At 42.4% G+C, this 24,600-nt stretch overlaps 1 long non-coding RNA gene across 2 annotated transcripts; it reads left to right on the top strand.

Moving 5' to 3' along the window:
* The first annotated feature begins 75 nt into the window (after positions 1 to 75).
* LOC147373781 (uncharacterized) lies at positions 76 to 22,697 on the top strand. Of its 2 annotated transcripts, XR_015162074.1 has the most exons (5): positions 76 to 202; positions 2,408 to 2,485; positions 7,552 to 7,598; positions 18,533 to 18,718; positions 20,260 to 22,697. It is a non-coding gene; the product is annotated as an uncharacterized LOC147373781 (long non-coding RNA). The 2 variants fall into 2 exon arrangements; XR_015162073.1 differs by lacking the exon at positions 20,260 to 22,697 and having other exon boundaries at positions 18,533 to 19,139.
* Positions 22,698 to 24,600: the final 1,903 nt, after the last annotated feature.

The following is a 24,600-nucleotide window of genomic DNA, read 5'->3' as shown; positions in this document are numbered from 1 at the left end:
CCAGGCTCCAGGCCCCAGCTGGCCAAGAGGGCGGTGCCCCCTCTGCTGGTTTCCCTGGTACTAATGAGCCCACCTGATATCAATCTATGCTCCACTCACCGCCCCTCCCCGCCACTTCCCCAGAGTGAAGACTGCTGCCATGTCCAGTCCTGCCCACCATAGCAGCATGTGGGGTGTCTCTTCAGGACCTTGCTTCAGACATGTATGTTCTCCCTAGCTATTAAACCGTTACTGTTTCCATTGCTGAATTTGGGCTTTCTCTGTTCTTAAAGCTGGGCAAGTGCAGGGTTGCTGAGTGCAGCCCAACAATCTTATATTCTAACTTTTTTTTTTTTGGCTGCACCTAGGGGAGGCCTGGCGTGCTGTGACTCATGGGGTCGCAAAGAGTCGGACACGACTAAGCGACTGAACTGAACTGAACTGAACTGAGAGGCATGAGGGATCTTAGTCCCCTGACCAGGGATCAAACTGGCAACCCCTGTTCCTCCTTCAGTAGAAGTACATAGTTTTAACCACTGTAACCCTTTTCTAGCTCTTTTAATACAATTTTTTTTTAAAGATTTATTTATTTATGGCCGTGCTGGGTCTTCGTTGCTGCGTGCAGGCTTTTCTTAGGTTGCGGCGAGCAGGGGCTACTCTTCGTTGCAGTGGCGGGCTTCTCGTTGCTGTGAGTTCTTTTGTTGTGGCTGCCAGGCTCTAGGGCACAGGCTCTGTAGTTGTGGCACAGGGGCTTGTTGCTCTGTGGCATGTGGGATGTTCCCAGATACAGGGACTGAACCTGAGACCCCTGCTTGGCAAGCGGATTCTTAACCACTGAACCACCAGGGAAGCCCTAATACCAAATTTTTGATAACTCTTAATTGGTCCGTGTACTAGAGATTCTTCTCAATGCACATTCAGATTCTCACCCTATCCTTCTTCATCCTGCTTTGTGACCCAGAGGCTGACCTCGCTGGACTGCATTGTCTTGCCCTCTGGTTTCATAATAGTTTGGCCAATGGGAGACCCAGGCATAAGATAAGAGTTAGCAGCAAAGTAAGATCAAGGTGTCTTATGTCAGGGATCACTCTTTGCCCGGCGATGAGGAGCTGACTGTCTTTCTCTGCAGTTACTTGCCTTTGGTTCTATTAATCATGCCCCCTCCTTGCCAGTCTGGACTTGAAGTGGTGACAGTTTAATGATGTTACCTGTGGGGTATAACACCATCCTTTGTTAGCTTCCCTAAATTATGCCTACACTTTTGTAAATAGTACCATTATTAAGTGTCATTAACTTTATCAGACTTTGTAAAACTCTTCTCATTTACTTAGTTTGAAGGCACTATTTCCTGACATGACTCTGATAGTTGTTGTTGAGTCACTAAGTCATGCCTGACTCCTTTATGACCCCATGGACTGTATCCCACCAGGCTCCTCTGTCCATGGGATTTCCCAGGCAAGAATACTAGAGTGGGTCTCCATTCCTTCTCTGGGACTCTGATAGAGTCCTTTGCAAATATTGATTGGTTAACTGTATTAACCAGTCTTGGTTCTAATATATCTTCCTTTAGAAAATAACATAGTAATGGTATTTGGGCTGATTTCTCTTCAAGAAAGAAAATACTTTAAGATAGTTTTCCCCAACCTGAGTATTCATCAATGAGGAAAATGATTGAATAAATTATAGTTCATTTCCACATATGATACAGAAATAGAAAAAAAATAAAGACAGAGTTGTAGATATGGACATGGAAGTATCTTCAAGACACAGCAAGTGTAAAAAAATCAAGTGACAGAAAAATAAACTCAGTATAACCCTGCTTATGAAGACAATATTAAACAAAATAAAACTAGACATTTCATATGAACTCTTGGTCCTTCAAACTGTGTCCCAAACTGTTCCTTTGCCTCATCACTACTACATTCCTGCCTTAAATTTACACTTCAACTACATTATACAGTAGCTAAGCTAGGCTAGGCATTCAGTGCTTGTTGGATGAATGTATGAATGAATTACAATTTTCAAAAGTGTCCTGCACCTTCTTCCCCCCTCTTTATTTACTTATGAAGTGAGATGAAGTCACTCAGTCACTTCCAACTCTTTGCGACCCCATGGACTGTAGCCTGCCAGGCTTATCTGTCCATAGGTTTTCCCAGGCAAGAATACTGGAGTGGGTTGCCATTTCCTTCTCCAGGGGATCTTCCTGACCCAGGGATTGAACCCCGGTCTCCTGCATTGCAGGTAGACTCCTTACCCTCTGAGCCACCAGGGAAGTCCTTATTTACATATAATTGACAAATAAAAATTGTATCTATTTAATATATACAACTTGATATGCCCATACATTCTGAAATAATAGCTATGACTAAGCTAATTAACATATCCATCACCTCACATATTTCACTTTTCCTTTTCTTTATTTCGAGAGGAGCTACCCCGTGTCCAAGGTAAGAAGCAGCGGCTGCACTTTGCTGGAGCAGCTGTGAAGAGAGACTCCACGTCCAAGGTAAGAGAAACCCAGGTAAGATGGTAAGTGTTGCGAGAGGGGATCGGGGGCAGAAAGACTAAAACTACAGTCACGGACAACTAGCCAATCTGATCACATGGACCACAGCCTTGTCTAACTCAATGAAACTAAGCCATGCCATATGGGGACACCCAAGACAGACGGGTCATGGTGGAGAGGTCTGACAGAATACGCGCCACTGGAGAAGGGAATGGCAAACCACTTCAGTCTTCTTGCCTTGAGAACCCCATGAACAGTATGAAAAGGCAAAAAGATAGGACACTGAAAGATGAACTCCCCAGGTCAGTAGGTGCCCAATATGCTACTGGAGATCTGTAGAGAAATAACTCCAGAAAGAATGAAGGGATGAAGCCAAAGCAAAAACAACACCCAGTTGTGGATGGGACTGGTGATAGAAGCAAGATACAATGCTGTAAAGAGCAATATTGCATAGGAACCTGGAATGTCAGGTCCATGAATCAAGGCAAATTGGAAGTCGTCAAACAAGAGATGACAAGACTGAATATCGATATTCTAGGAATCAGCGAACTAAAATGGACTGGAATGGGTGAATTTAACTCCGATGACCATTATATCTACTACTGTGGGCAGGAATCCCTTAGAAGAAATGGAGTAGCCATCAAAGTCAACAAAAGAGTCTGAAACACAGTACTTGGATGCAATCTCAAAAACAACAGAATGATCTCTGTTCGTTTCCAAGGCAAACCATTCGATATCACAGTAATCCAAGTCTATGCCCCAACCAGTAATGCCGAAGAAGCTGAAGTTGAACAGTTCTATGAAGACCTACAAGACCTTCTAGAACTAACACCCAAAAAAGATGTCCTTTTCATTTTAGGGGACTGGAATGCAAAAGTAGGAAGTCAAGAAACACCTGGAGTAACAGGCAAATTTGGCCTTGCCGTACAGAATGAAGCAGGGCAAAGGCTAATAGAGTTCTGCCAAGAGAACGCACGGGTCATAGAAAACACCCTCTTCTAACAACACCAGAGAAGACTCTACACATGGACATCACCAGATGGTCGACACTGAAATCAGATTGATTATTCTTTGCAGCCAAAGATGGAGAAGCTCTATACAGTCAGCGAAAACAAGACTGGGAGCTGACTGTGGCTCAGATCATGAACTCCTTATTGCCAAATTTAGACTGAAATTGAAGAAAGTGGAGAAAACCACTAGACCATTTAGGTATGACCTAAATCAAATCCCTTATGACTATACAGTGGAAGTTAGATTTAAGGGACTTGATCTGATAGACAGAGTGCCTGATGAACTATGGATGGAGTTACGTGACATTGTACAGGAGACAGGAATCAAGACCATCCCCAAGAAAAAGAAATTCAAAAAAGCAAAATGGCTGTCTGAGGAGGCCTTACAAATAGCTGTGAAAAGATGGGAAGTGAAAACAAAGGAGAAAAGGAAAGATATACCCATTTGAATGCAGAGTTCCAAAGAATAGCAAGAAGAGATAAGAAAGCCTTTCTCAGTGATCAATGCAAAGAAATAGAGGAAAAAATAGAATTGGAAAGACTGGAGATCTCTTCAAGAAAATTAGAGCTATCAAGGGAACATTTCATGTAAAGATGGGCTCAATAAAGGACAGAAATGGTAGGGACCTAACAAAAGCAGAAATATTAAGAAGAGGTGGCAAGAATACACAGAAGAACTGTACAAAAAAGATCTTCATGACCCAGATAATCACGATGGTGTGATCGCACCTAGAGCCAGACATCCTGGAATGTCAAGTCAAGTGGGCCTTAGGAAGTACCACTATGAACAAAGCTAGTGGAGGTGATGGAATTCCAGTTGAGCTATTTCAAATCCTGAAAGATGACACTGTGAAAGTGCTGCACTCAATATTCCAGCAAATTCGGAAAACTCAGCAGTGGCCACAGGACTGGAAAAGGTCAGTTTTCATTACAATCCCAAACAAAGGCAATGCCAAAGAATGCTCAAACTACTGCACAATTGCACTCATCTCACACACTAGTAAAGTAATGCTTAAAATTCTCCAAGCCAGGCTTCAGCAATGCGTGAACCATGAACCTCCAGATACTCAAGCTGGGTCTAGAAAAGGCAGAGGAACCAGAGATCAAATTGCCAACATCTGCTGGATCATGGAAAAAGCAAGAGAGTTCCAGAAAAACATCTCTTTCTGCTTTATTGACTATGCCAAAGCCTTTGACTGTGTGGATCACAATAAACTGGAAAATTCTGAAAGAGATGGGCATACCAGACCACCTGACCTGCCTCTTGAGAAATCTGTATGCAGGTCAGGAAGCAACAGTTAGAACTGGACATGGAACAACAGACTGGTTCCTAATAGGAAAAGGAGTACATCAAGGCTGTATATTGTCACTCTGCTTATTTAACTTATATGCAGAGTACATCCTGAGAAACTCTGGGCTGGAGGAAACACAAGCTGGAATCAAGATTGCTGGGAGAAATATCAATAACCTCAGATATGCAGATGATACCACCCTTATGGCAGAAAGTGAAGAGGAACTAAAAAGCCTTTTGATGAAAGTGAAAGAGGAGAGTGAAAAAGTTGGCTTAAAGTTCAACATTCAGAAAACTAAGACCATGGCATCAGGTCCCATCACTTCATGGGAAATAGATGGGGGAACAGTGTAAACAGTGGCTGATTTTATTTTCTGGGCTCCAAAATCATTGCAGATGGTGATTGCAGGCATGAAATTAAAAGATGCTTACTCCTTGGAAGAAAAGTTATGACCAACCTAGACAGCATATTAAAAAGCAGAGACATTACTTTGCCAACAAAGGTCCATCTAGTCAAGGCTATGTTTTTTCCAGTGTCATGTATGGATGTGAGAGTTGGACATTAAAGAAAGCTGAACACTGAAGAATTGATGCTTTTGAACTGTGGTGTTGGAGAAGACTCTTGAGAGTCCCTTGGACTGCAAGGAGATCCAACCAGTCCATCATAAAGGAGATCAGTCCTGGGTGTTCATTGGAAGGACTGATGATCAAGCTGAAACTCCAATATTTTGGCCACCTGATGCGAAGAGCTGACTAATTGGAAAAGACCCTGATGCTGGGAAAGATTGAGGGCGGGAGGAAAAGGGGACGACAGAGGATGAGATGGTTGGATGGCATCAGCAACTTGATGAACATGGGTTTGGGTGAACTCTGGATGTTGGTGCTGGACAGGGAGGCCTGGAGAGCTGTGGTTCACGGGGTCGCAAAGAGTCTGACATGACTGAGTGACTGAACTGAACTTTCTTTATTTCTGTGGATGGTAAAAACACTTAGGGACTTTCCCAATAGCTCAGTGGTAAAGAATCCACCTGCAGTGCAGGAGATGCAGAAGACACGGGTTCAGTCTCTGGTTTGGGAAGATACACTGGAGGAAGGAATAGCAAACCACTCCAGTATTCTTGCCTGGAAAATCTTATGGACAGAGGAGCCTGGTGGGCTACAGTCCAAAGGGTTGCAAAGAGTCAGACACGATTGCTGCTGCTGCTGCTAAGTCACTTCAGTCATGTCCGACTTTGTGCGACCCCATAGACGGCAGCCCACCAGGCTCCTCCGTCCCAGGGATTCTCCAGGCAAGAATATTGGAGCAGGTTGTCATTTCCTTCTCCAAGACACGATTGAGCACTGCACAGAAACACTTAAGATCTACCCCCTTGGCAAATTTCAAGCACCCAGTGCAGTGTTGTTAGCTATATTTATCCTCTACTGCCAAGACTCCACCATAGTGTTTGTTATACTGTTACATCTGCTCAGAATGCTATTAACCCTTCCTTCATCTACTGTGATTAGATTAGTTCTCTGCCATCCACTCTAAGTGCTTCCTTATCTGTGAAGTCTCTCCTCTTCACTATTTCAAGGTAGAATTTCCTGCCCCTCTTCTGCTATTCCATAGCAATTTGTAACTTCATCTGAGCACTTAGGACATTTTGCTTTGTATTCAGATCTAGTTTGTCATAAGATTCTAAGATCCTTGAGAAAGCTTTGGCAATTTTGTATTCCTAATACATAGCCCAGCATCTTGCACACAGTAGGTGCTCCATAACTCATTGGTGCATTGTCTTGAATGAAATCTAATTGACATTAGGGTTTAGCAGAGCAGGTCTTGCTGCCTATTGTAGACTGTTAATTGAATGTCTTCCAAACTAACTAAATGGATGAATTTAATTATGAAATTGAGTGTCACCATATTTTAAATAATTTAAAACTTCAGGTAATTTAAATCTAAGATGAAAAGCAGATGGAGAGAGTGAGAGCAGAAGTAGGGCAATTTTTTTTTTTTAATGGTTGGATATCAAAGTCAACTCAGAGAAGCTAAGAGCCTCAAGTGAAGTCCTGGCCTGGCCAAGGTAGGAATGGAGAAGAGAGTTGGCGCATATCTGGGTAACCTCCTCTCCCTTGTTCCCAGGGGAAAGAGCATATTTTAATGTCTCCTTTAGCAGCCATTACCCCGTATGGATTTCCCAATGAATCTGGAGCTGCCTTTTCACATACTCATAGTCCACAGCTTGTCAGTAATTCTCAAATCTAATTTATTAAAAACTCATTTATTTTCAACAACACCAGATTTCTGATTAATTCCCAGCACCATGGGTTATTTAATGCAGTGGGTTTCATTGTCATTTCTGATTTCCCAAAGTGCTTGATTGATGGAAGCTATTGTGGGCTTAGTCTGTCAGCAGATTGTTCCTTCGTCAAGTGACAACAACAAAAAAAACCTTACTGATGAAATTGCCGGGCGTCTCTTAAATAAGGTAGAAATACAGTACGGCATTGGAGACCCACAGGTGTTAGGCATTCACTAGAAAACCAAAAGTCATGCTTAGAAACTTCACTGAAATATAAGGCAGACATTCCTGTTTATAGCCCGCCTAGAACAGTTTGCCAGAAAATGTATTTGTGTTGTTGTATCTAATGCCAAGGAAGACAGAGGTTTATTTCCATTTTGCCTTTTTATGAGGGTGATGAAATTCAGTGAAGTAGATTCAGAACCATAAATCACCTTTAAAAGAGGCCAGCCTTATTGCTTGTTTGTTCTTTTAATTTTTCAGAACATTAAAGACCCATTTAAATCTTTGAGGAGAGTAACCATTAGAAGGTAAGATATGGCCATAAGGCTCAAACAAAACAAAAGTACAATTTAAAAAGTAAGACAATGTCATGATGTTTGTGTAGGTATCTGCCACGTTCAAAGGGAACCCTCTTTAACTCCCTTAACCCATCCCTGGACTGAGATGACTTCCCCAATGTAGCCATGGATACAAGCTTGGGCATTAGGTATAAAATTTGCCATGGAATGTCCATAAAGGAAAAAGAAGCAGGTCTTCCATATACTGGAGAAGTGCTTTCCCAGTCTTGTGTACTCTCTCTGCTACACCGTGGCAAATCTTTCCTGTATACCTTCTTTGTGTCTTTGTGATTTTATCTTTATACTTCTAGATAGACAAGGCCCCTCATTGGCATCTAAAAGGAAAATCTCATCCCCTCTCATTTCTCAGACATGAAGATAGATAACTTCTTAGTGAGGTCTTTCTCTTCCGAGCAGTGCTTTCCACCACCGGAGGGGATGGTAGTCCAGAGGTTTGTATAAGCTTCTGTGTCAAATTTCTCCCTTTAGCCTGGTGTCTAACAGCTGGGCTCTCGTGCTCTTTGGGTGATGTTCACTGTCAAAGAGACTCTGTACCACCTTGAACAGCTTAGAGGACACATACTATGTAAAACTAAGAGCTAAGAAGGCAGGAGCCCAAGAAGAAAACATAATGTAGGATAAATTTCCCATCGCCTCTCCATCACCTCTACTTGCCTCCCTGGAGGAAAGTATGAGAAGACAAACTAGAGAATGATGGCACAGGACCCAGAGCCTTAAGATTCCACATCCTGAGCCCTTTATTATATACAATCCAGCCCACTCATGTGCAAATTCTCATAAATAAATATAACTCTCCTGGCACTGATAGTAGACACCCTACTGGCACTCCACTGTCAGCAAAGTGAAACTTTGAGATATTTTCCAAAGAGATGTCTCTATTTATAGTAATTTATCTACAAACATCCGTATGCAAGGGCATGGATTTACTGAATAACTGTATTTAGGATGAATGAGGTCTCAGTGCCCTTTGCAAAATATATTGTTAAAATTGTGCCACCTCCATTTTTCACTAAGATTGACCGAGATTAAAAAGTTAACTTATTAAGATGGTGAAGATAGGGAAGGGACACTTTCACATAGTTTTATATAAATTGGTGCAAACTGTATGGAGGACAATTTGAGAATATCCATCAAAATGAAAATGTGCTATCAGAGATTTCCAGTTTTAAGGTAGCAGAATAAAGTTTTTCTGCCTCTCTTCTCAGCCACAACCAACAAGGATGATGAGAAATAAAACATAAACTCCACAGTCCATGAAATTAAGAAGTATTTATAACTACAAACAATAATATATGAAAATGAATGAAGAAGTTTAAATGATGCAGCAGAGTGGACAAAGCCTGGGTAGTTGGTTACTGATAGGATTTTTAAGATACTTAATATCACAGAAAGTAGGAGTCAGGGAGGGGCTAAACAAGAGCAATTGATTAAACATCTCTCTAAGGAGCAGAGAGAACCGCATCCCATCCAGAAGAGCCAGGTGAATTGTTTCTCATTTTACTTGGACTCCTAGGGGCTCAAAGGTAAAAAATCTGCCTGCAATTCAGGACACACAGATGTGTTTGATCGTTGGGTAGGGAAGATTTCCCTGGAGGAGGGCATGGCAACCCACTCCAGTATTCTTGCCTGGGAAATCTATGTGGACAGAGGAACCTGGCAGGCTCTCGTCCATGGGGTTGCAAAGAGTCAGACACGACTGAAGCGACTAAGCACGCAGCATGCACCTGCAAACTCAGGGACCCCAGCTAGTGGAAGGCCTGGAATAGACACAGGCTAAAAAAGAAGTTAAACAGACAGTGAAACCCACCTCCTACTCCATATTCAGCTGCTGGGACACTGGGAACCAGCCTTATTGCCATGGCTTCCTTCTTCCTTCACCACCTTCTACCCAAAGAAAATAAATTGTAGACTTCTTCTCTGGGATATTATTACTGAATATCCCAGAAAAGTTACCTATATATACAGATAGTGGTGAATTAGTGTAAGCAAATGATTTAGAAATATAAAGAAACATGAAAATTAAAACCAGAAGAAACAAATAAAAGGATTGAAAGTGGAGGACTTGGCATGGGGGGTGTCAGGAAATGGTGGGGCAGAAGATTGTGGTTTTTGGTTATGTCTTTTAGCACTAATTGATTTTTTAAAATTATCCACCTGTGATAATTAAATAAAAAGTAAATATGTGCTTAAAAATAATAACTAGGTCATATTAGGTGATCTTTAAAATTACACCTAGTCTTAAAAGGTGCTTATTAAAAACTTCAAAGGAAAAATCTACTTGGAGGAGAAAACTATGCAATTGGCATGCTAAAGGACAAGATAGAGATTTTCTTTCTGCACAAGTTTTTTATTTCTCCTCTTACACTAACTCCACTGGCTTTGGAGCAGAAAAGAACATCTTTGTATGTTTAGAACCTACCTCTGAGCTTCTGTTGTTTTGTCACTAAGTCATGCCCAACTGTTTTGTGACCCCATGGACTGTAGCCGGCCAGACTCCTTTATCCATGTGATTTCCCAGGCAAGGATACTGGAGTGGGTTGCCATTTCCTTCCCCAGGGGATCTTCCTGACCCAGAGTCGAACCCACATCTCCAGCATTGGTAGGTGAATTCTTTACCACTGAGCCTCCAGGGAGGCCCACTTCTGAGCTTGGCCTAAGTTAATTTCCTAAAGAATACTACTCAGGAATAAGAGAGAACTACTTTCTGCAGTGTGCTACAACATGGATAAATATGCTAAGGGAAAGAAGCCAGAACCACAAGATTAGATCATGTATGATTCTATTTTATGTGTCATTCTGGAAAAGGTAAAACTACAGGGACAGGAAACAGGTCCGTGGTTGCCAGGAGCTGGAGGGAGAGTGTGGGGTTAACTAAAGGCGCTCGGGGATATTTTTTTAATTAATTAATTTTTGGCTGCACTGGGTCTTCATTACTGCGTGGAGTTTCTCCAGCTGCAGGGAGCCAGGGCCCACTCTGCTGCGGTGCACAGGCTTCTCACTGTGGGGGCTTCACTTGTTGCAGAGCGCAGACTCTACAGCAGGTGGGCTCAGAAGTTGCAGCTCTCAGGCTCAGTACTTGTGGCACACAGGCTCAGCTGCTCTGCAGCACGTGGGATCTTCCCAGAGCAGGGATCAAACCCATGTCCCCTGCATTGGTGGCTGGATTCTTAACCACTGGACCACCAGGGAAATCCTCAGAGAGATTTTTTTTTTTTTTGAAGTGATGGAATAAGTATATTTTTACTGTTCTGGGTGTTGAAAAACTATGCATTTGTTTCCATAGACATATGAAACTCATAGACATGCACACTAAAAAGGGAGAGAATTATTACATATACATATACATATACAATATACATTGTTGGTCAGTCGCCCAGTTGTGTCTGACTCTTTGAGACCCTGTGGACTGCAGACCCCATGGACTGACATATACATTATATATATATAACATTTAGATATCCTTGTAATACTGAAAAAGCTAGGTACCTGAGATTGAAATGAGTCATTAGAGAATAGAAGTAAATTAGACTTCTTAAAGTTTTATAAAATAGCACTTTACACCTTAAAAACCCTTGTTCCTTATAGGAATTTATTCTCTAGTTATCCTCACAATGGTGTGCATTAATGCCATTCACCAAGTGAGCCCTTATTAGTCTAAATAAAGTTTTATTAGAGCATAGCCTTATCCATTTGTTTACATATTCCCTGTGGCTGCTCTACAATGGCAGACTTGAATCATCTGGATAGAGATTGTGTATGGTTTCCAAAGCCTAAAATATTTATTATCTGGTCCTTTATGAAAAAAAAAATTGCTGATTGCTGGTCTAAACTGGCCGTTGAACTTCAGTGTGCCTCAAAATTACCTGAAGGACCTATTAAAATAGATTGCTTTGTCCACCCAAATTTCTGATTCAGTGGGTCTGGATAAAGCCTACAAATTTGCATTTCCAATTCTTTCTAATGATCCTCAAATTGCCCTACATAGGCAACTACCTATTCTGTGCTCTCTCTGAGCTGGTAGTAGAAGGTTCTCAGTCAGAATGGCAGGTGTAATTTTGGGCAGCACATGTAGTGTGGCATTGCTCTGCCCACTATGCCCTGAGCATTCTGCCCCGCACTGGGGTTGGGGTTGTAGCTTTCACTTCATCTTATCATAAGTCATTTAACCTTCCCTCCAGGTATTTGTTATTACCTTTGAATGCAGAAGGTACTTCCTGGGTCAAAGGGAAAACCATAGAACCTGGAAAAGAATAAGACCTGGGTTCCACTCTCCAGTCCGCTGTGCCTTGGATAAGCCAGGGTACCTCGCTGAAGCCCTGGAGTAATCAAATGCTCTTAATGACTTCACACGGCCATTGTGAGAAAATGGGAAATTCTACACAAGCGATTCCATCAATGTTAACATTTCATAAATTAAAGTTATAATATTATTGTATATTCTTGTTAGTAATCTATTGCATTAATAATGTTGCTATTATTGATAACTCTAGCAATTCAAAGCAGATGTTGCTATGAATAGAGAAAAAGGCTTTGCCCAGAAAGAATTAAGAAAACATTAATGGAATCCATCTTTGATTAAAAGAAGGAACTTCTTTTAATTAAAAGGAAGAAACACCTAGTAAGTAGCTTCAGACATTATTCTGCATTCAAAGGTATATATTTGCCTTCATTTTTGGCAGAAAATAAAAGTGTACAGGACCGGCAAGTGGTATTGAGAGATCCGACTTGCCAGATTGGAAGCCCAAGCTCACCCTGCCTGTGTCCCTGCCAGAGCCTCTCCTCCATCTTTGGGTTCCATTCCCACTGGAAGCCAGCCTCCAAGGCCATGCTGGCCTCTGAGCACCTCAGGTGCTCCAGTGCCTCCTGCTAAATTGCCCTAGGAGAACCTAAAGCAGTAAAAACAGCTGCCCACATAGGGAGAAAGCTCAAGGAACCACTGCCAGTCTGTCCGCTTCAAACCACAAAGAGCCACTAGCTGATAATAACCCTTGGAACAGACATCAGTCTCTTTGGACATCGCTTCACGGCCGTGTGCAATCCAGCACAGCTCGTCACCATCCCCTGCAGCCGCCCACCTCCCCAGAGGCACCCGAACCAATGCTTGCTGGCTGATCTTATAGAATGTCTCTTCTCCAACCACACTGCTGTACTTCTTGGGGAGGTTAGCCAGAGGTGGAACCCTGCCTCTCTGCTTCATGTTTTCTCTGTAGCTGTTATTTCAAGGTCAGCTTAACTCACTGGCAGCCAAGCCCCAGGTTACCCATCAGGCTGGCGTATGCTGCTGGAGTCATGATTCAAAGCATGGTGCTTGCTTTGCTGTCCTTCGCCACACTCTCCGAGGTAGAGATCCACTAATTTCAGTGTCTATGGCCTCCCAGCAATTCCCAACTGGCACAGGAGACAGGTGATCCTCCTTGAGAGCTCTTTGCTGATGCCACGCTCTTCACATCTCAACAGCAGGAACTAAGAAGGCTCAGCACCCACCAGGGCTGTTAACTGCCTTGGGAGAACAGGTGTTTATCTAGTCCACATGGAAGTGAGCCTCCTGATCCAGACTTTTTTAGAAAGTTTTATGCTTCCAGAAGGGCTTCCCTAGTGGCTCAGTGGTAAAGAATCTGCCTGCCAGTGTAGCACATGAAGGTTTTATCCCTGGGTTGGGGAGATCTCCTGGAGAAGGGAATGGCAATCCACTCTAATATTCTTGCCTGGAGAATCCCATGGACAGAGGAGCCTGGTGGGCTACAGTCCATGGGATTGCAAAGAGTCGGACATAGCGACTCTTTGTCCAGAAATGAGAATGCAGATGGCTTTGCCGTTTGGAAGAGCTAAGATCATGCATGTGTTTGGGTTTGTCTAGACAAGACCAGAATACTCAGTCAGACCTCCCTTGGAGTAAGAGAATAAGTCAGAAAGGTACATCCGGTTCCTGGTTTGCCACCCGGTTACTCTGGGTTCTCACATAAGTCACATAACCTTTCTGGGCCTTGGTTGCCTCTTCAAAATAAACGAAGGAGGAAGTTGTACGACGTGTATGGCTTCTTTGAGTGCCAAGGTTTTATGATTCTCTTGAATTCCAGGGATCCCATTCCTACCACTTCCCCCTACACAACACACACACATACACACACACACTCTCTCACACTCATAGAGAATGCAAACAATTTTTTAATATGAATCCAAGCAAAATGTAATAAGGAAAGTAAATTTGCTGTACAAATTTGCATAATGTATTCTCAAGCCAAGCAGAAATGGCATTTGGACCGTTCCCTGCTTTGAATTATCTGCACCACCGCACCCCTGCATTTGTGCAGATAATTGGGAGGGGACTGTATGTGGGGAAGATACCCAGTTGTCACACATGGATCACACCACGGTAGTAATTCTCAGTTTGGGTTAACGTGATTAACTCAGTTGGTGAAGCCCAAGGGAGAACATGAGTCGGAGCTCTGTAGTTTATGTATATATATGTATATAATTTTATTTATTTATTTTTGGCTGTGCTGGGTCTTCGTTGCTGCACAGGCTCTTCTTCAGCTGCGGTGAGTGGAGGCTACTCTCCAGTTGTGGTGAGCAGGCTTCTCATTGCCGTGGCTTCTCTTGTTGGGGAGCCCAGGCTCTAGGACACGTGGGCTTCAGTAGTTACGGCTCATGGGCTCTAGAGCACAGGCTCAGTAGCTGTGGTGCAGGGGCTTAGCTGGTCCGAGGCATGTGGGATCTTCCCAGACTAGGGCTCAAACCTGGGTTTCCCACATTGGCAGGTGGATTCTTTACCTCTAAGCGACCAAAGAAGCCCTCTCTGCAGTTTTATAAAGAGAAAAATCTCTTCTCAGATGTCCCTAATTGTACCTTTAATCATAAAAGTTAATCACAGCAGGTAAAAAGTGCATATATTCACTAAATTCTGAATCAGTAGATTCTTGCATTCATGAATTTTGGTTTGTGATCACAGTAACTCCACAGGCAGGTAAGGTGTTTTTTTTATGTCACCGAGGCATGAGTTTGGATCACCTGTGCTAGGTGACAAGTAACGGGAAAGGGGCAGACAGCTGGTGGTGGCACCCCCCTGCTGAGCAGCCGTTCAGCATCTCAGCTCTGTCCTTCCTGTAGGCAGCAACTTACTCGAACGCTGTGAAGAAATGATGTTACTCTGACACTTCCATAAGGCAAAAAACGCGATCAGCTTATCTGTGCAGGTGATTTGGAATGCATCTTGGAAGAAAGCCCAGGGCTTGTGCAAATGTTCCCATTCACTTGGATTCAGATATGTGAACATGCCCTTGTGGGGAAGGTCTCGGGGGCCACTGAGGCAGAACCAAGAAGCTGTCTCAGGAGCTTGGAAGAGGTGATTTTCGGACAAAAACAACAAAATTACTAGTCGACAAAGCAGGTAGTAAAGAAATTAAACATGCCACCCCTGAAGGCGATATAGGCTGAAAATAGAAATAGGTTTGAAAATTGCTTTGGATAAATTCAAGACTTATAAATCTACAACAGAGGGTTTTTCCTCTATAATAGGAAAGCTGGGTGTACTTGACCCTTGACAGAGAATAGCGGAGCTTGCCCACAGAGCACCCTTGTCCCCACTCTCAGACACTGCTGTTTTCCTCTGTTGTTGAGTGCTAGGTGATAACTAAAAACCTGATGTGTGTTATCTTATTTAATCCTCACAGGTATGCAGTATTAAATATCATTATCCCTGTTTCAGAAAAGAGGAAACTGAGTATTGTACAGACCTCCTGGGTTGACCGTTTGCTTGGTACAATACCTCGCCCATGTGAGCACATCTATGTCACATGATCCCGCCCCCTCCCGCCATGCTCTGCTGATACAAGGGTGCCCGGACACGAGCTAAGCTGCATCAGTTGCATCTGCTGTCCCAGAAATGTGGGATGTGAAGTAAGGGCACACAAATGTGGAGTGTGCCCATTAACGGCAGAAATTCAGTTAAATAAAATATCCTTGGAGGCATTGTAACCCACTCCCATTGCCGATGAGAATGTAAAATGGTGTGGAAGCTGTGGAAAATAGTTTGGCGGTTCTTCCAAAAGTCAATCATAGAATTGCCATATGATCTCGCAGTTCTGCTCCTAGGTCTATACCCAGAGGAACTGGAAGCAGGGACGCAGACTACTTATCCATCAATGTTCACTGCAGCCTTATTTACAGTATGCAAATGATGCAAACAATCCAAATGTCCATCTTACAGATTAGGAAACTGAGGCATGGAGAGGGTGGGTCAGATATTCAGACCATGACCACATAGGTGAGAAATGGTGGAACCAGGACTTGAACTCAGACTGTCTGGTCCTTGAACCCATGCTCTGAACCACTACGCACCACTGTTAGAAGGGCTGTGCATGTTTCACTTCATCTGATTATCCCCATCACTCTCTATCTGAGATCCAGTTCTGTTCTCATTTATGTCAACCTGTCAGGGTTCTGTAGACGTTTGAATTTGCAACCTTAGCAATATATGTCGTGAGGGAAAGCCCAGTCTATAAATTCAGCATTTTCTCTATAACCTCCCTGGATACTTATCACACCACCAAATTACTAACTCCTGGATCTCAAAGCAAAATCAGTTCAGTTCCATCACTCAGTTGTGTCCAACTCTTTGCAGCCCCATGGACTGCAGCACGCCAGGCTTCCCTGTCCATCACCAACTCCCGGAGTCTACTCAAATTCATGTTCATCGGGTCAGTGATCCCATCCAACCATCTCATCCTCTGTCATCCCCTTCTCCTCCTGCCTTCAATCTTTCCTAGCATCAGGGTCTTTTCAAATGAGTCAGTTCTTCACATCAAGTGGCCAAATTATTTTAGGAGTTTCAGCTTCAGCATCAGTCCTTCCAGTGAATATTCAGGACTGATTTCCTTTAGGATTGACCAGTTAGATCTCCTGTGGTCTAAGGGACTCTTGAGAGTCTTCTCCAACACCACAGTTCAAAAGCATCAATTCAGCACAAAATAATTCCAAACATTTACCCACATGTATTAATATTTCAGTTTTTAACCACCATTTGTTATAGTCAATTACCCACCAACCCTCATTTCCTGTGGATTTTAAAAACACTATTTCTTTTTGGTCAATAGTTCAACAAATAGTTGTGTTATGTTAGGTCAACGTGGTTTGGCAGGCTTAAAGCCCTTTAGGCCTGGAAGTTCAAAGATGCTGATAGAACAGGGCAAAAGGAAGCATTGTGGGGCATGGGACCAGGCAACAGAATGGTGTGAGATGATTTGAAGGAAAGCAGAGGGTTCAGAAAAGAGAAAATTATCTGAGCGGAGGCAAGTCATTTACAGAGACTTAAAAACAGCAAAGGCTTGTGGTGGGGAGGGTGGCGGGGCAGGGCGCGATGGGTTGGGGGCACAGATATTTGCACTCAGTTTGAAAGCTCTGGGAGAAGGAAAAGGGGGACGGGGGATGAGGAGCACACTGCTTAGTTGATACATAGCTGAAAAATTCATTTTCTGATTGGAAGGAGAAGAGGTTCCTAAAAAGGGCAGAAAAGACCTTGTTACATTTCTAGGAATGGAGAGAAAAAGAAAGAGAAAGGATAGGTAGTGGACATTGACTGCTTGTGCCTTCCTCAAACCCCTCCCCTTTTCCTTCACCATGTCCAGTCTGCGTTGTTCTGTGGAACTGACCCCCTACAACAGGTCCAGAAATTTGCATGGGACCCAAGCATGGCCAGTCATTTTCCATTTGCTGATGACACTGACTAGTTCGGTGATGTAGGTATGCAATTTAATACTGGGATTTTTTTACTAGGATTATTGAGAAAGATAAACTCTTGCAGATACTTCTAGCTATTAAAACAAGGAAGATAGACGCTTGAAGCTTCCATATGGAAAACAGCTTCTTAATAATGATGTTAATGTAGATGAGAAAGAAGAAGAAAACTGAGTTCTAATGATTTGATGTCTTTTAAGCCCCTGGATCCAGCCATATCTGAAGGTCTGTACTTTGCATCAAGAGAACCAAGTTCCTTTTGTGCTAAAGGCAGTTTGAGTTAGATGTCTGTCACTTGCAACAACTACCAAAATATCTTGACTTCTTTCTTTATACTCAAATTATAACCCACAGCTAATCATCTAAGACATGATAAAATATAAACCCTTAAAAATTAAGTGAGAGGGGCTTCCGTGGTGGTCCAGTGGCTAAGACTCCAAGCTCCCAATGCAGGGGGTCCGGGTTTGACCCCTGGTCAGGGAACTAGATCCCACATGCTGCAACTAAGACCCAGTGCAGCTAAATATATTAATAATATATATATTTTTTAATTAAGAGAAAGAGGAAGCAAGAGAAAGAGATGTGGTTAATAAAAGGAGAGAGAGACTGTGTCTAAGGATATATACCGCAGAACTGGCAAGAGAAAGCTGCTGCTGGGAAAGAAAACTGGAAGCTCCTTCTGAACCTCATGGGTTTGTGGAAGCAGGTTGGGCTGAATGAGCCCTGGGAGTCACTCCCTGCCCAGTTTGAGTGTTCAGGTCCCTCCACTCTGGAGGGCAGAGTCTGTATTGCATAGAAGATGTGTCTGACAGCCCTGGAGGGAGTAATGATAAATAGCTTTGGACATAAGACTTGGTGTTTCAGAAGCAAGAACTTTGCCTCTCTGGGGGATATGTTTCTGTTGGTGTCACATTAGCCATCTCCTACTCTGGCCATTTAATCCATGATTTTTCTTGGAATTTCTTTTAGTTTTTTCAATACTTTCAAAGTTCATTTATTTGTGATTTCAATATCCTTTTTTAAATTGAATTCTTTTAGTTGTGATTACCTCTTTCTTCCCATTTTTTCCCCTTCTTCCCACTTTCCCTTTCCTTTGGGCCAACATTCTTTATATTCCAATTTTACATTATTTTCACTCTACTCTTCCTCAGGTTCAAGAAAGGTAGTTGAGATTGGAGGAGCTAAGATGGCGGAGGAGTAGGACGGGGAGAACACTTTCTCCCCCACAAATTCATCAAAAGAACATTTAAACGCTGAGTAAATTCCACAAAACAACTTCTGAAAGCCGGCAGAGGACATCAGGCACCCAGAAAAGCAACCCAAGTCTTCGAAAGGAGGTAGGGAAAAATATAAAAGACAAAAAAAGGGACAAAAGAGGGAGGGACGGAGTTCCGTCCCGGGAAGGGAGTCTTAAAAAGAGAGAAGTTTCCAAATACCAGGAAACCTTCTCACTGCCGAATCTGCGCCGAGCCTTGGAAGCACAGAGGGCAACATAACAGGGAGGAAAAATAAATAATTAAAACTCGCACATTGCGAGCCCTACGGTAACTCCCCCAGCGGAGAAGCAGCGCAGACGCCTGCATACGCCATTAGCAAGCGAGGGCTGGGCAGGGGGGCGCGGCGCGGGCTGCATCACAAGGATCTGGCCCGAATACCCTGAGCAGTATCTGAGCAAATTAATTTGGGCTAGCAAACCAGACTGTGGGATATCTACCACACGAAAAGCCAGCCCTAACCTATGACACCGCCAGGCCCGCACACGGAATAAAGGACTGAACAGAGATAGCCGGTGGCAGACCATCCCCCTCCGGTGATAGGCAGCCAGAGCCAGAAGGGGTCAATCGCAGCCCCAGAGAGACATTATCTATAAAACTGTAAGCAGGCTTCTTTGCTAACTAAAACTTCTTGGGAGTCTGGACGGTCAACATCTGCCTGAGAAGGTGTGCCGGTGCACAACTAGATAACCGAGTGGCGGGGAGGCGATAAGTCACAGCAATCGCGCGTGCAAAACACCTCATCACCTGAGCTGCTCGGATCTGGGAAGGGCACAAAATGCAGGCCCAACCAAGAGTCTGCGCCTCTGAGGACTACCCGAGTGCCTGAACCTGAGCGGCTTGGACCTGGGAAGTACAGACAGCCCAGGGCGGGCCGCGGATGGTTCGCGGCGGAGCAACCTAGAGCCTGAGCAGCGTGGGCAGAGAGGCTACACGCGCCTTGAACGGGGGGCAGATCCAGTGTGACTGAGGCACTGCGAGCACACGCCAGGGTTATTTGTTTGCAGCATCCCTCCCTACCTCCCCTCAGTGCGACTGAACAAGTGAGCCTATAAAAAAAAAAAAAATTTAAGTCCTCTATTATTCCTTTAATCTCCACTTTTATAACCAATTACTTTGCAAAAAAAAAAAAAAGAAGACCCTATTTTTTTTTTTAAAGCAAACTTCATATATATATATTTTTTAATAATTTTTTTGGCCTTTTTTTTTCTTTTTCCTTCTTTTCTTTAACATTGTATTTTTGAAATTCCAAACTCTACTCTAGATTTTTAATTTTAGCCTTTTAGTATTTGTTATCAATTTTGTACCTATAGTTTTTTGTTTTTGTTTTTATATAATTTCTGTGACCCTTTTTTATTTTTTCTTTTTCTCTGTTTCTTTCTCTTCTTCTTTTAAATAACATTGTATATCTGAAATTCCAAACTCTATTCTAGATTTTTAATTTATGCTTTTTGGTATTTGTTATCAATTTTGTACCTGTATTTTTTTTTTTTTTATAATTTATGTGACCTTGTTTGTTCTTGTTTGTTTTTTTTTTTCTCTCTCTTTCTTTTTCTTCTTCTTTTTTTAACATTGTATTTTTGAAATTCCAAACTCTACTCTAGATTTGTAACTTTTGAATCAACCTACCTGACTTCAGGCTCTGTTACAAAGCCACAGTTATCAAGACAGTATGCTACTGGCACAAAGACAGAAATATTGATCAATGGAACAAAACAGAAAGCCCAGAGATAAATCCACGCACCTATGGACACCTTATCTTTGACAAAGGAGGCAAGAATATATAATGGATTAAAGACAATCTCTTTAACAAGTGGTGCTGGGAAAACTGGTCAACCACTTGTAAAAGAATGAAACTAGAACACTTTCTAACACCATACACAAAAATAAACTCAAAATGGATTAAAGATCTAAATGTAAGACCAGAAACTATAAAACTCCTAGAGGAGAACATAGGCAAAACACTCTCTGACATACATCACAGCAGGATCCTCTATGACCCACCTCCCAGAATATTGGAAATAAAAGCAAAAATAAACAAATGGGACCTAATTAAACTTAAAAGCTTCTGCACATCAAAGGAAACTATTAGCAAGGTGAAAAGGCAGCCTTCAGAATGGGAGAAAATAATAGCAAATGAAGCAACGGACAAACAACTAATCTCAAAAATATGCAAGCAACTCCTACAGGTCAACTCCAGAAAAATAAATGACCCAATCAAACAATGGGCCAAAGAACTAAATAGACATTTCTCCAAAGAAGACATACAGATGGCTAACAAACACATGAAAAGATGCTCAACATCACTCATTATCAGAGAAATGCAAATCAAAACCACTATGAGGTACCATTTCACGCCAGTCAGAATGGCTGCGATCCAAAAGTCTACAAGCAACAAATGCTGGAGAGGGTGTGGAGAAAAGGGAACTCTTTTACACTGTTGGTGGGAATGCAAACTAGTACAGCCGCTATGGAGAACAGTGTGGAGATTCCTTAAAAAAACTGGAAATAGAACTGCCTTATGATCCAGCAATCCCACTGCTGGGCATACACACTGAGGAAACCAGAAGGGAAAGAGACACGTGTACCCCAATGTTCATCGCAGCACTGTTTATAATAGCCAGGACATGGAAGCAACCTAGATGTCCATCAGCAGATGAATGGATAAGAAAGCTGTGGTACATATACACAATGGAGTATTACTCAGCCATTAAAAAGAATACATTTGAATCAGTTCTAATGAGATGGATGAAACTGGAACCTATTATACAGAGTGAAGTAAGCCAGAAAGAAAAACACTAATACAGTATACTAACGCATATATATGGAATTTAGAAAGATGGTAACAATAACCCTGTGTACGAGACTTCAAAAGAGACACCGATGTATAGATCAGTCTTATGGACTCTGTGGTAGAGGGAGAGGGTGGGGAGATTTGGGAGAATAGCATTGAAACATGTATGTTATCATGTATGAAACGAGTCGCCAGTCCAGGTTCGATACACGGTACTGGATGCTTGGGCCTGGTACACTGGGAGGACCCAGAGGGAGGGTAGGGGAGGGAGGAGGGAGGAGGGTTCAGGATGGGGAACGCGGGTATACCTGTGGCGGATTCATTTTGATATTTGGCAAAACTAATACAATATTGTAAAGTTTAAAAATAAAATAAAATTTAAAAAAAATTAAGTTATTAATTAAAAAAAAAAACAAAATAAAGAACGGCACACACACACACAAAAAAGAAAGGTAGTTGAGATTGCCATCAATCATTATTTTATATATAATTGGGTTTTGATTAATACCTATGGAACAAGGTCATATTCTTCCCTTAGAATTTCTGGCAGAGTGATGAAAGTGTACCTAATCCCAACCCTGAGCCCCAAACTAAAATACTATGGACTGGGACCAATCACCTGTCAACATTATTCAATATATACATACGCAAATTGGAAGGATAGGTTTCTCAAGTGTTGTAGTCATCTTTAATCACCGGAAAGGGTCTTAAGTGAGTCCTGATTTTCCACAATTGAATTTTCTAATTTAAAACTATATATGTATTTTTTAAAGGTTGAGAATATGGGGTACCATAATTTTGTCATCTTTGATCAGAGTTTCAGGAGAACACTTTTCCTTGTAGGTTTTATCTTTACCTAACTAAGATCAGATCAGATCAGTCGCTCAGTCGTGTCCGACCCTTTGCGATCCCATGAATCGCAGCACGCCAGGCCTCCCTGTCCATCACCAACTCCCGGAGTTCACTGAGACTCACGTCCATCGAGTCAGTGATGCCATCCAGCCATCTCATCCTCTGTCGTCCCCTTTTCCTCTTGCCCCCAATCCCTCCCAGCATCAGAGTCAACTTCTTTCTTCTGGCATGAGGTAGCCAAAGTACTGGAGTTTCAGCTTCAGCATCATTCCTTCCAAAGAAATCCCAGGGCTGATCTCCTTCAGAATGGACTGGTTGGATCTCCTTGCAGTCCAATGGACTCTCAAGAGTCTTCTCCAACACCACAGTTCAAAAGCATCAATTCTTGGGCGCTCAGACTTCTTCACAGTCCAACTCTCACATCCATATATGACCACAGGAAAAACCATAGCCTTGACTAGACGAACCTTTGTTGGCAAAGTAATGTTTCTGCTTTTCAATACACTATCTAGGTTGGTCATAACTTTCCTTCCAAGGAGTAAGCATCTCTTAATTTCATGGCTGCAGTCACCATCTGCAGTGATTTTGGAGCCCAGAAAAATAAAGTCTGACACTGTTTCCACTGTTTCCCCATCTATTTCCCATGAAGTGATGGGACCGGATACCATGATCTTCATTTTCTGAATGTTGAGCTTTAAGCCAACTTTTTCACTCTCCACTTTCACTTTCATCAAGAAGCTTTTTAGTTCCTCTTCACTTTCTGCCATAAGGGTGGTGTCATCTGCATATCTGAGGTTATTGATATTTCTCCCAGCAATCTTGATTCTAGCTTGTGTTTCTTCCAGTCCAGCGTTTCTCATGATGTACTCTACATATAAGTTAAATAAACAGGGTGACAATATACAGCCTTGACATACTCCTTTTCCTACTTGGAACCAGTCTGTTGTTCCATGTCCAGTTCTAACTGTTGCTTCCTGACCTGTATACAAATTTCTCAAGAGGCAGATCAGGTGGTCTGGTATTCTCATCTCTTTCAGAATTGTCCACAGTTTATTGTGATCCACACAGTCAAAGGCTTTGGCATAGTCAACAAAGCAGAAATAGATGTTTTTATGGAACTCTCTTGCTTTTTCCATGATCCAGCAGATGTTGGCAATTTGATCTCTGGTTCCTCTGCCTTTTCTAAAACCAACTTGAACATCAGGAAGTTCACAGTTCACATATTGCTGAAGCCTGGCTTGGAGAATTTTGAGCATTACTTTACTAGCGTGTGAGATGAGTACAATTGTGCGGTAGTTTGAGCATTCTTTGGCATTGCCTTTCTTTGGGATTGGAATGAAAACTGACCTTTTCCAGTCCTGTGGCCACTGCTGAGTTTTCCAAATTTGCTGGCATATTAAGTGCAGCACTTTCACAGCATCATTTTTCAGGATTTGGAATAACTCAACTGGAATTCTATCACCTCCACTAGCTTTGTTCGTAGTGATGCTTTCTAAGGCCCACTTGACTTCACATTCCAGGATGTCTGGCTGTAGGTGAGTGATCACACCATTGTGATTATCTGGGTCGTGAAGCTCTTTTTTGTACAGTTCTTCTGTGTATTCTTGTCATCTCTTCTTAATATCTTCTGCTTCTGTTAGGTCCATACCATTTCTGTCCTTTATCGAGCCCATCTTTGCATGAAATGTTCGATTGATATCTCTGATTTTCTTGAAGAGATCTCTAGTCTTTCCCATTCTGTTGTTTCCCTCTATTTCTTTGCATTGATCGCTGAGGAAGGCTTTCTTATCTCTTCTTGCTATTTTTTGGAACTCTGCATTCAGATGTTTATATCTTTCCTTTTCTCCTTTGCTTTTTGCGTCTCTTCTTTTCACAGCTATTTGTAAGGCCTCCCCAGACAGCCATTTTGCTTTTTTGCATTTCTTTTCCATGGGGATGGTCTTGATCCCTGTCTCCTGTACAATGTCACGAACCTCATTCCATAGTTCATCAGGCACTCTATCTATAAAATTTAGGCCCTTAAATCTATTTCTCACTTCCACTGTATAATCATAAGGGATTTGATTTAGGTCATACCTGTCTGGTCTAATGGTTTTCCCTACTTTCTTCAATTTAAGTCTGAATTTGGCAATAAGGAGTTCATGGTCTGAGCCACAGTCAGCTCCTGGTTTTGTTTTTGTTGACTGTATAGAGCTTCTCCATCTTTGGCTGCAAAGAATATAATCAATCTGATTTCTGTGTTGACCATCTGGTGATGTCCATGTATACAGTCTTCTCTTGTGTTGTTGGAAGAGGGTGT

The sequence above is a fragment of the Bos grunniens genome, chromosome 4 (genome assembly GCF_055505025.1).
Source record: "Bos grunniens cultivar Pamir isolate PY7600 chromosome 4, Bosgru_T2T1.0, whole genome shotgun sequence".
Classification (NCBI taxonomy): Eukaryota; Metazoa; Chordata; class Mammalia; order Artiodactyla; family Bovidae; genus Bos; species Bos grunniens.
The sequence above is the reverse complement of the archived record's forward strand: the minus strand, read 5'-3'. Positions and strand labels throughout refer to the sequence as shown.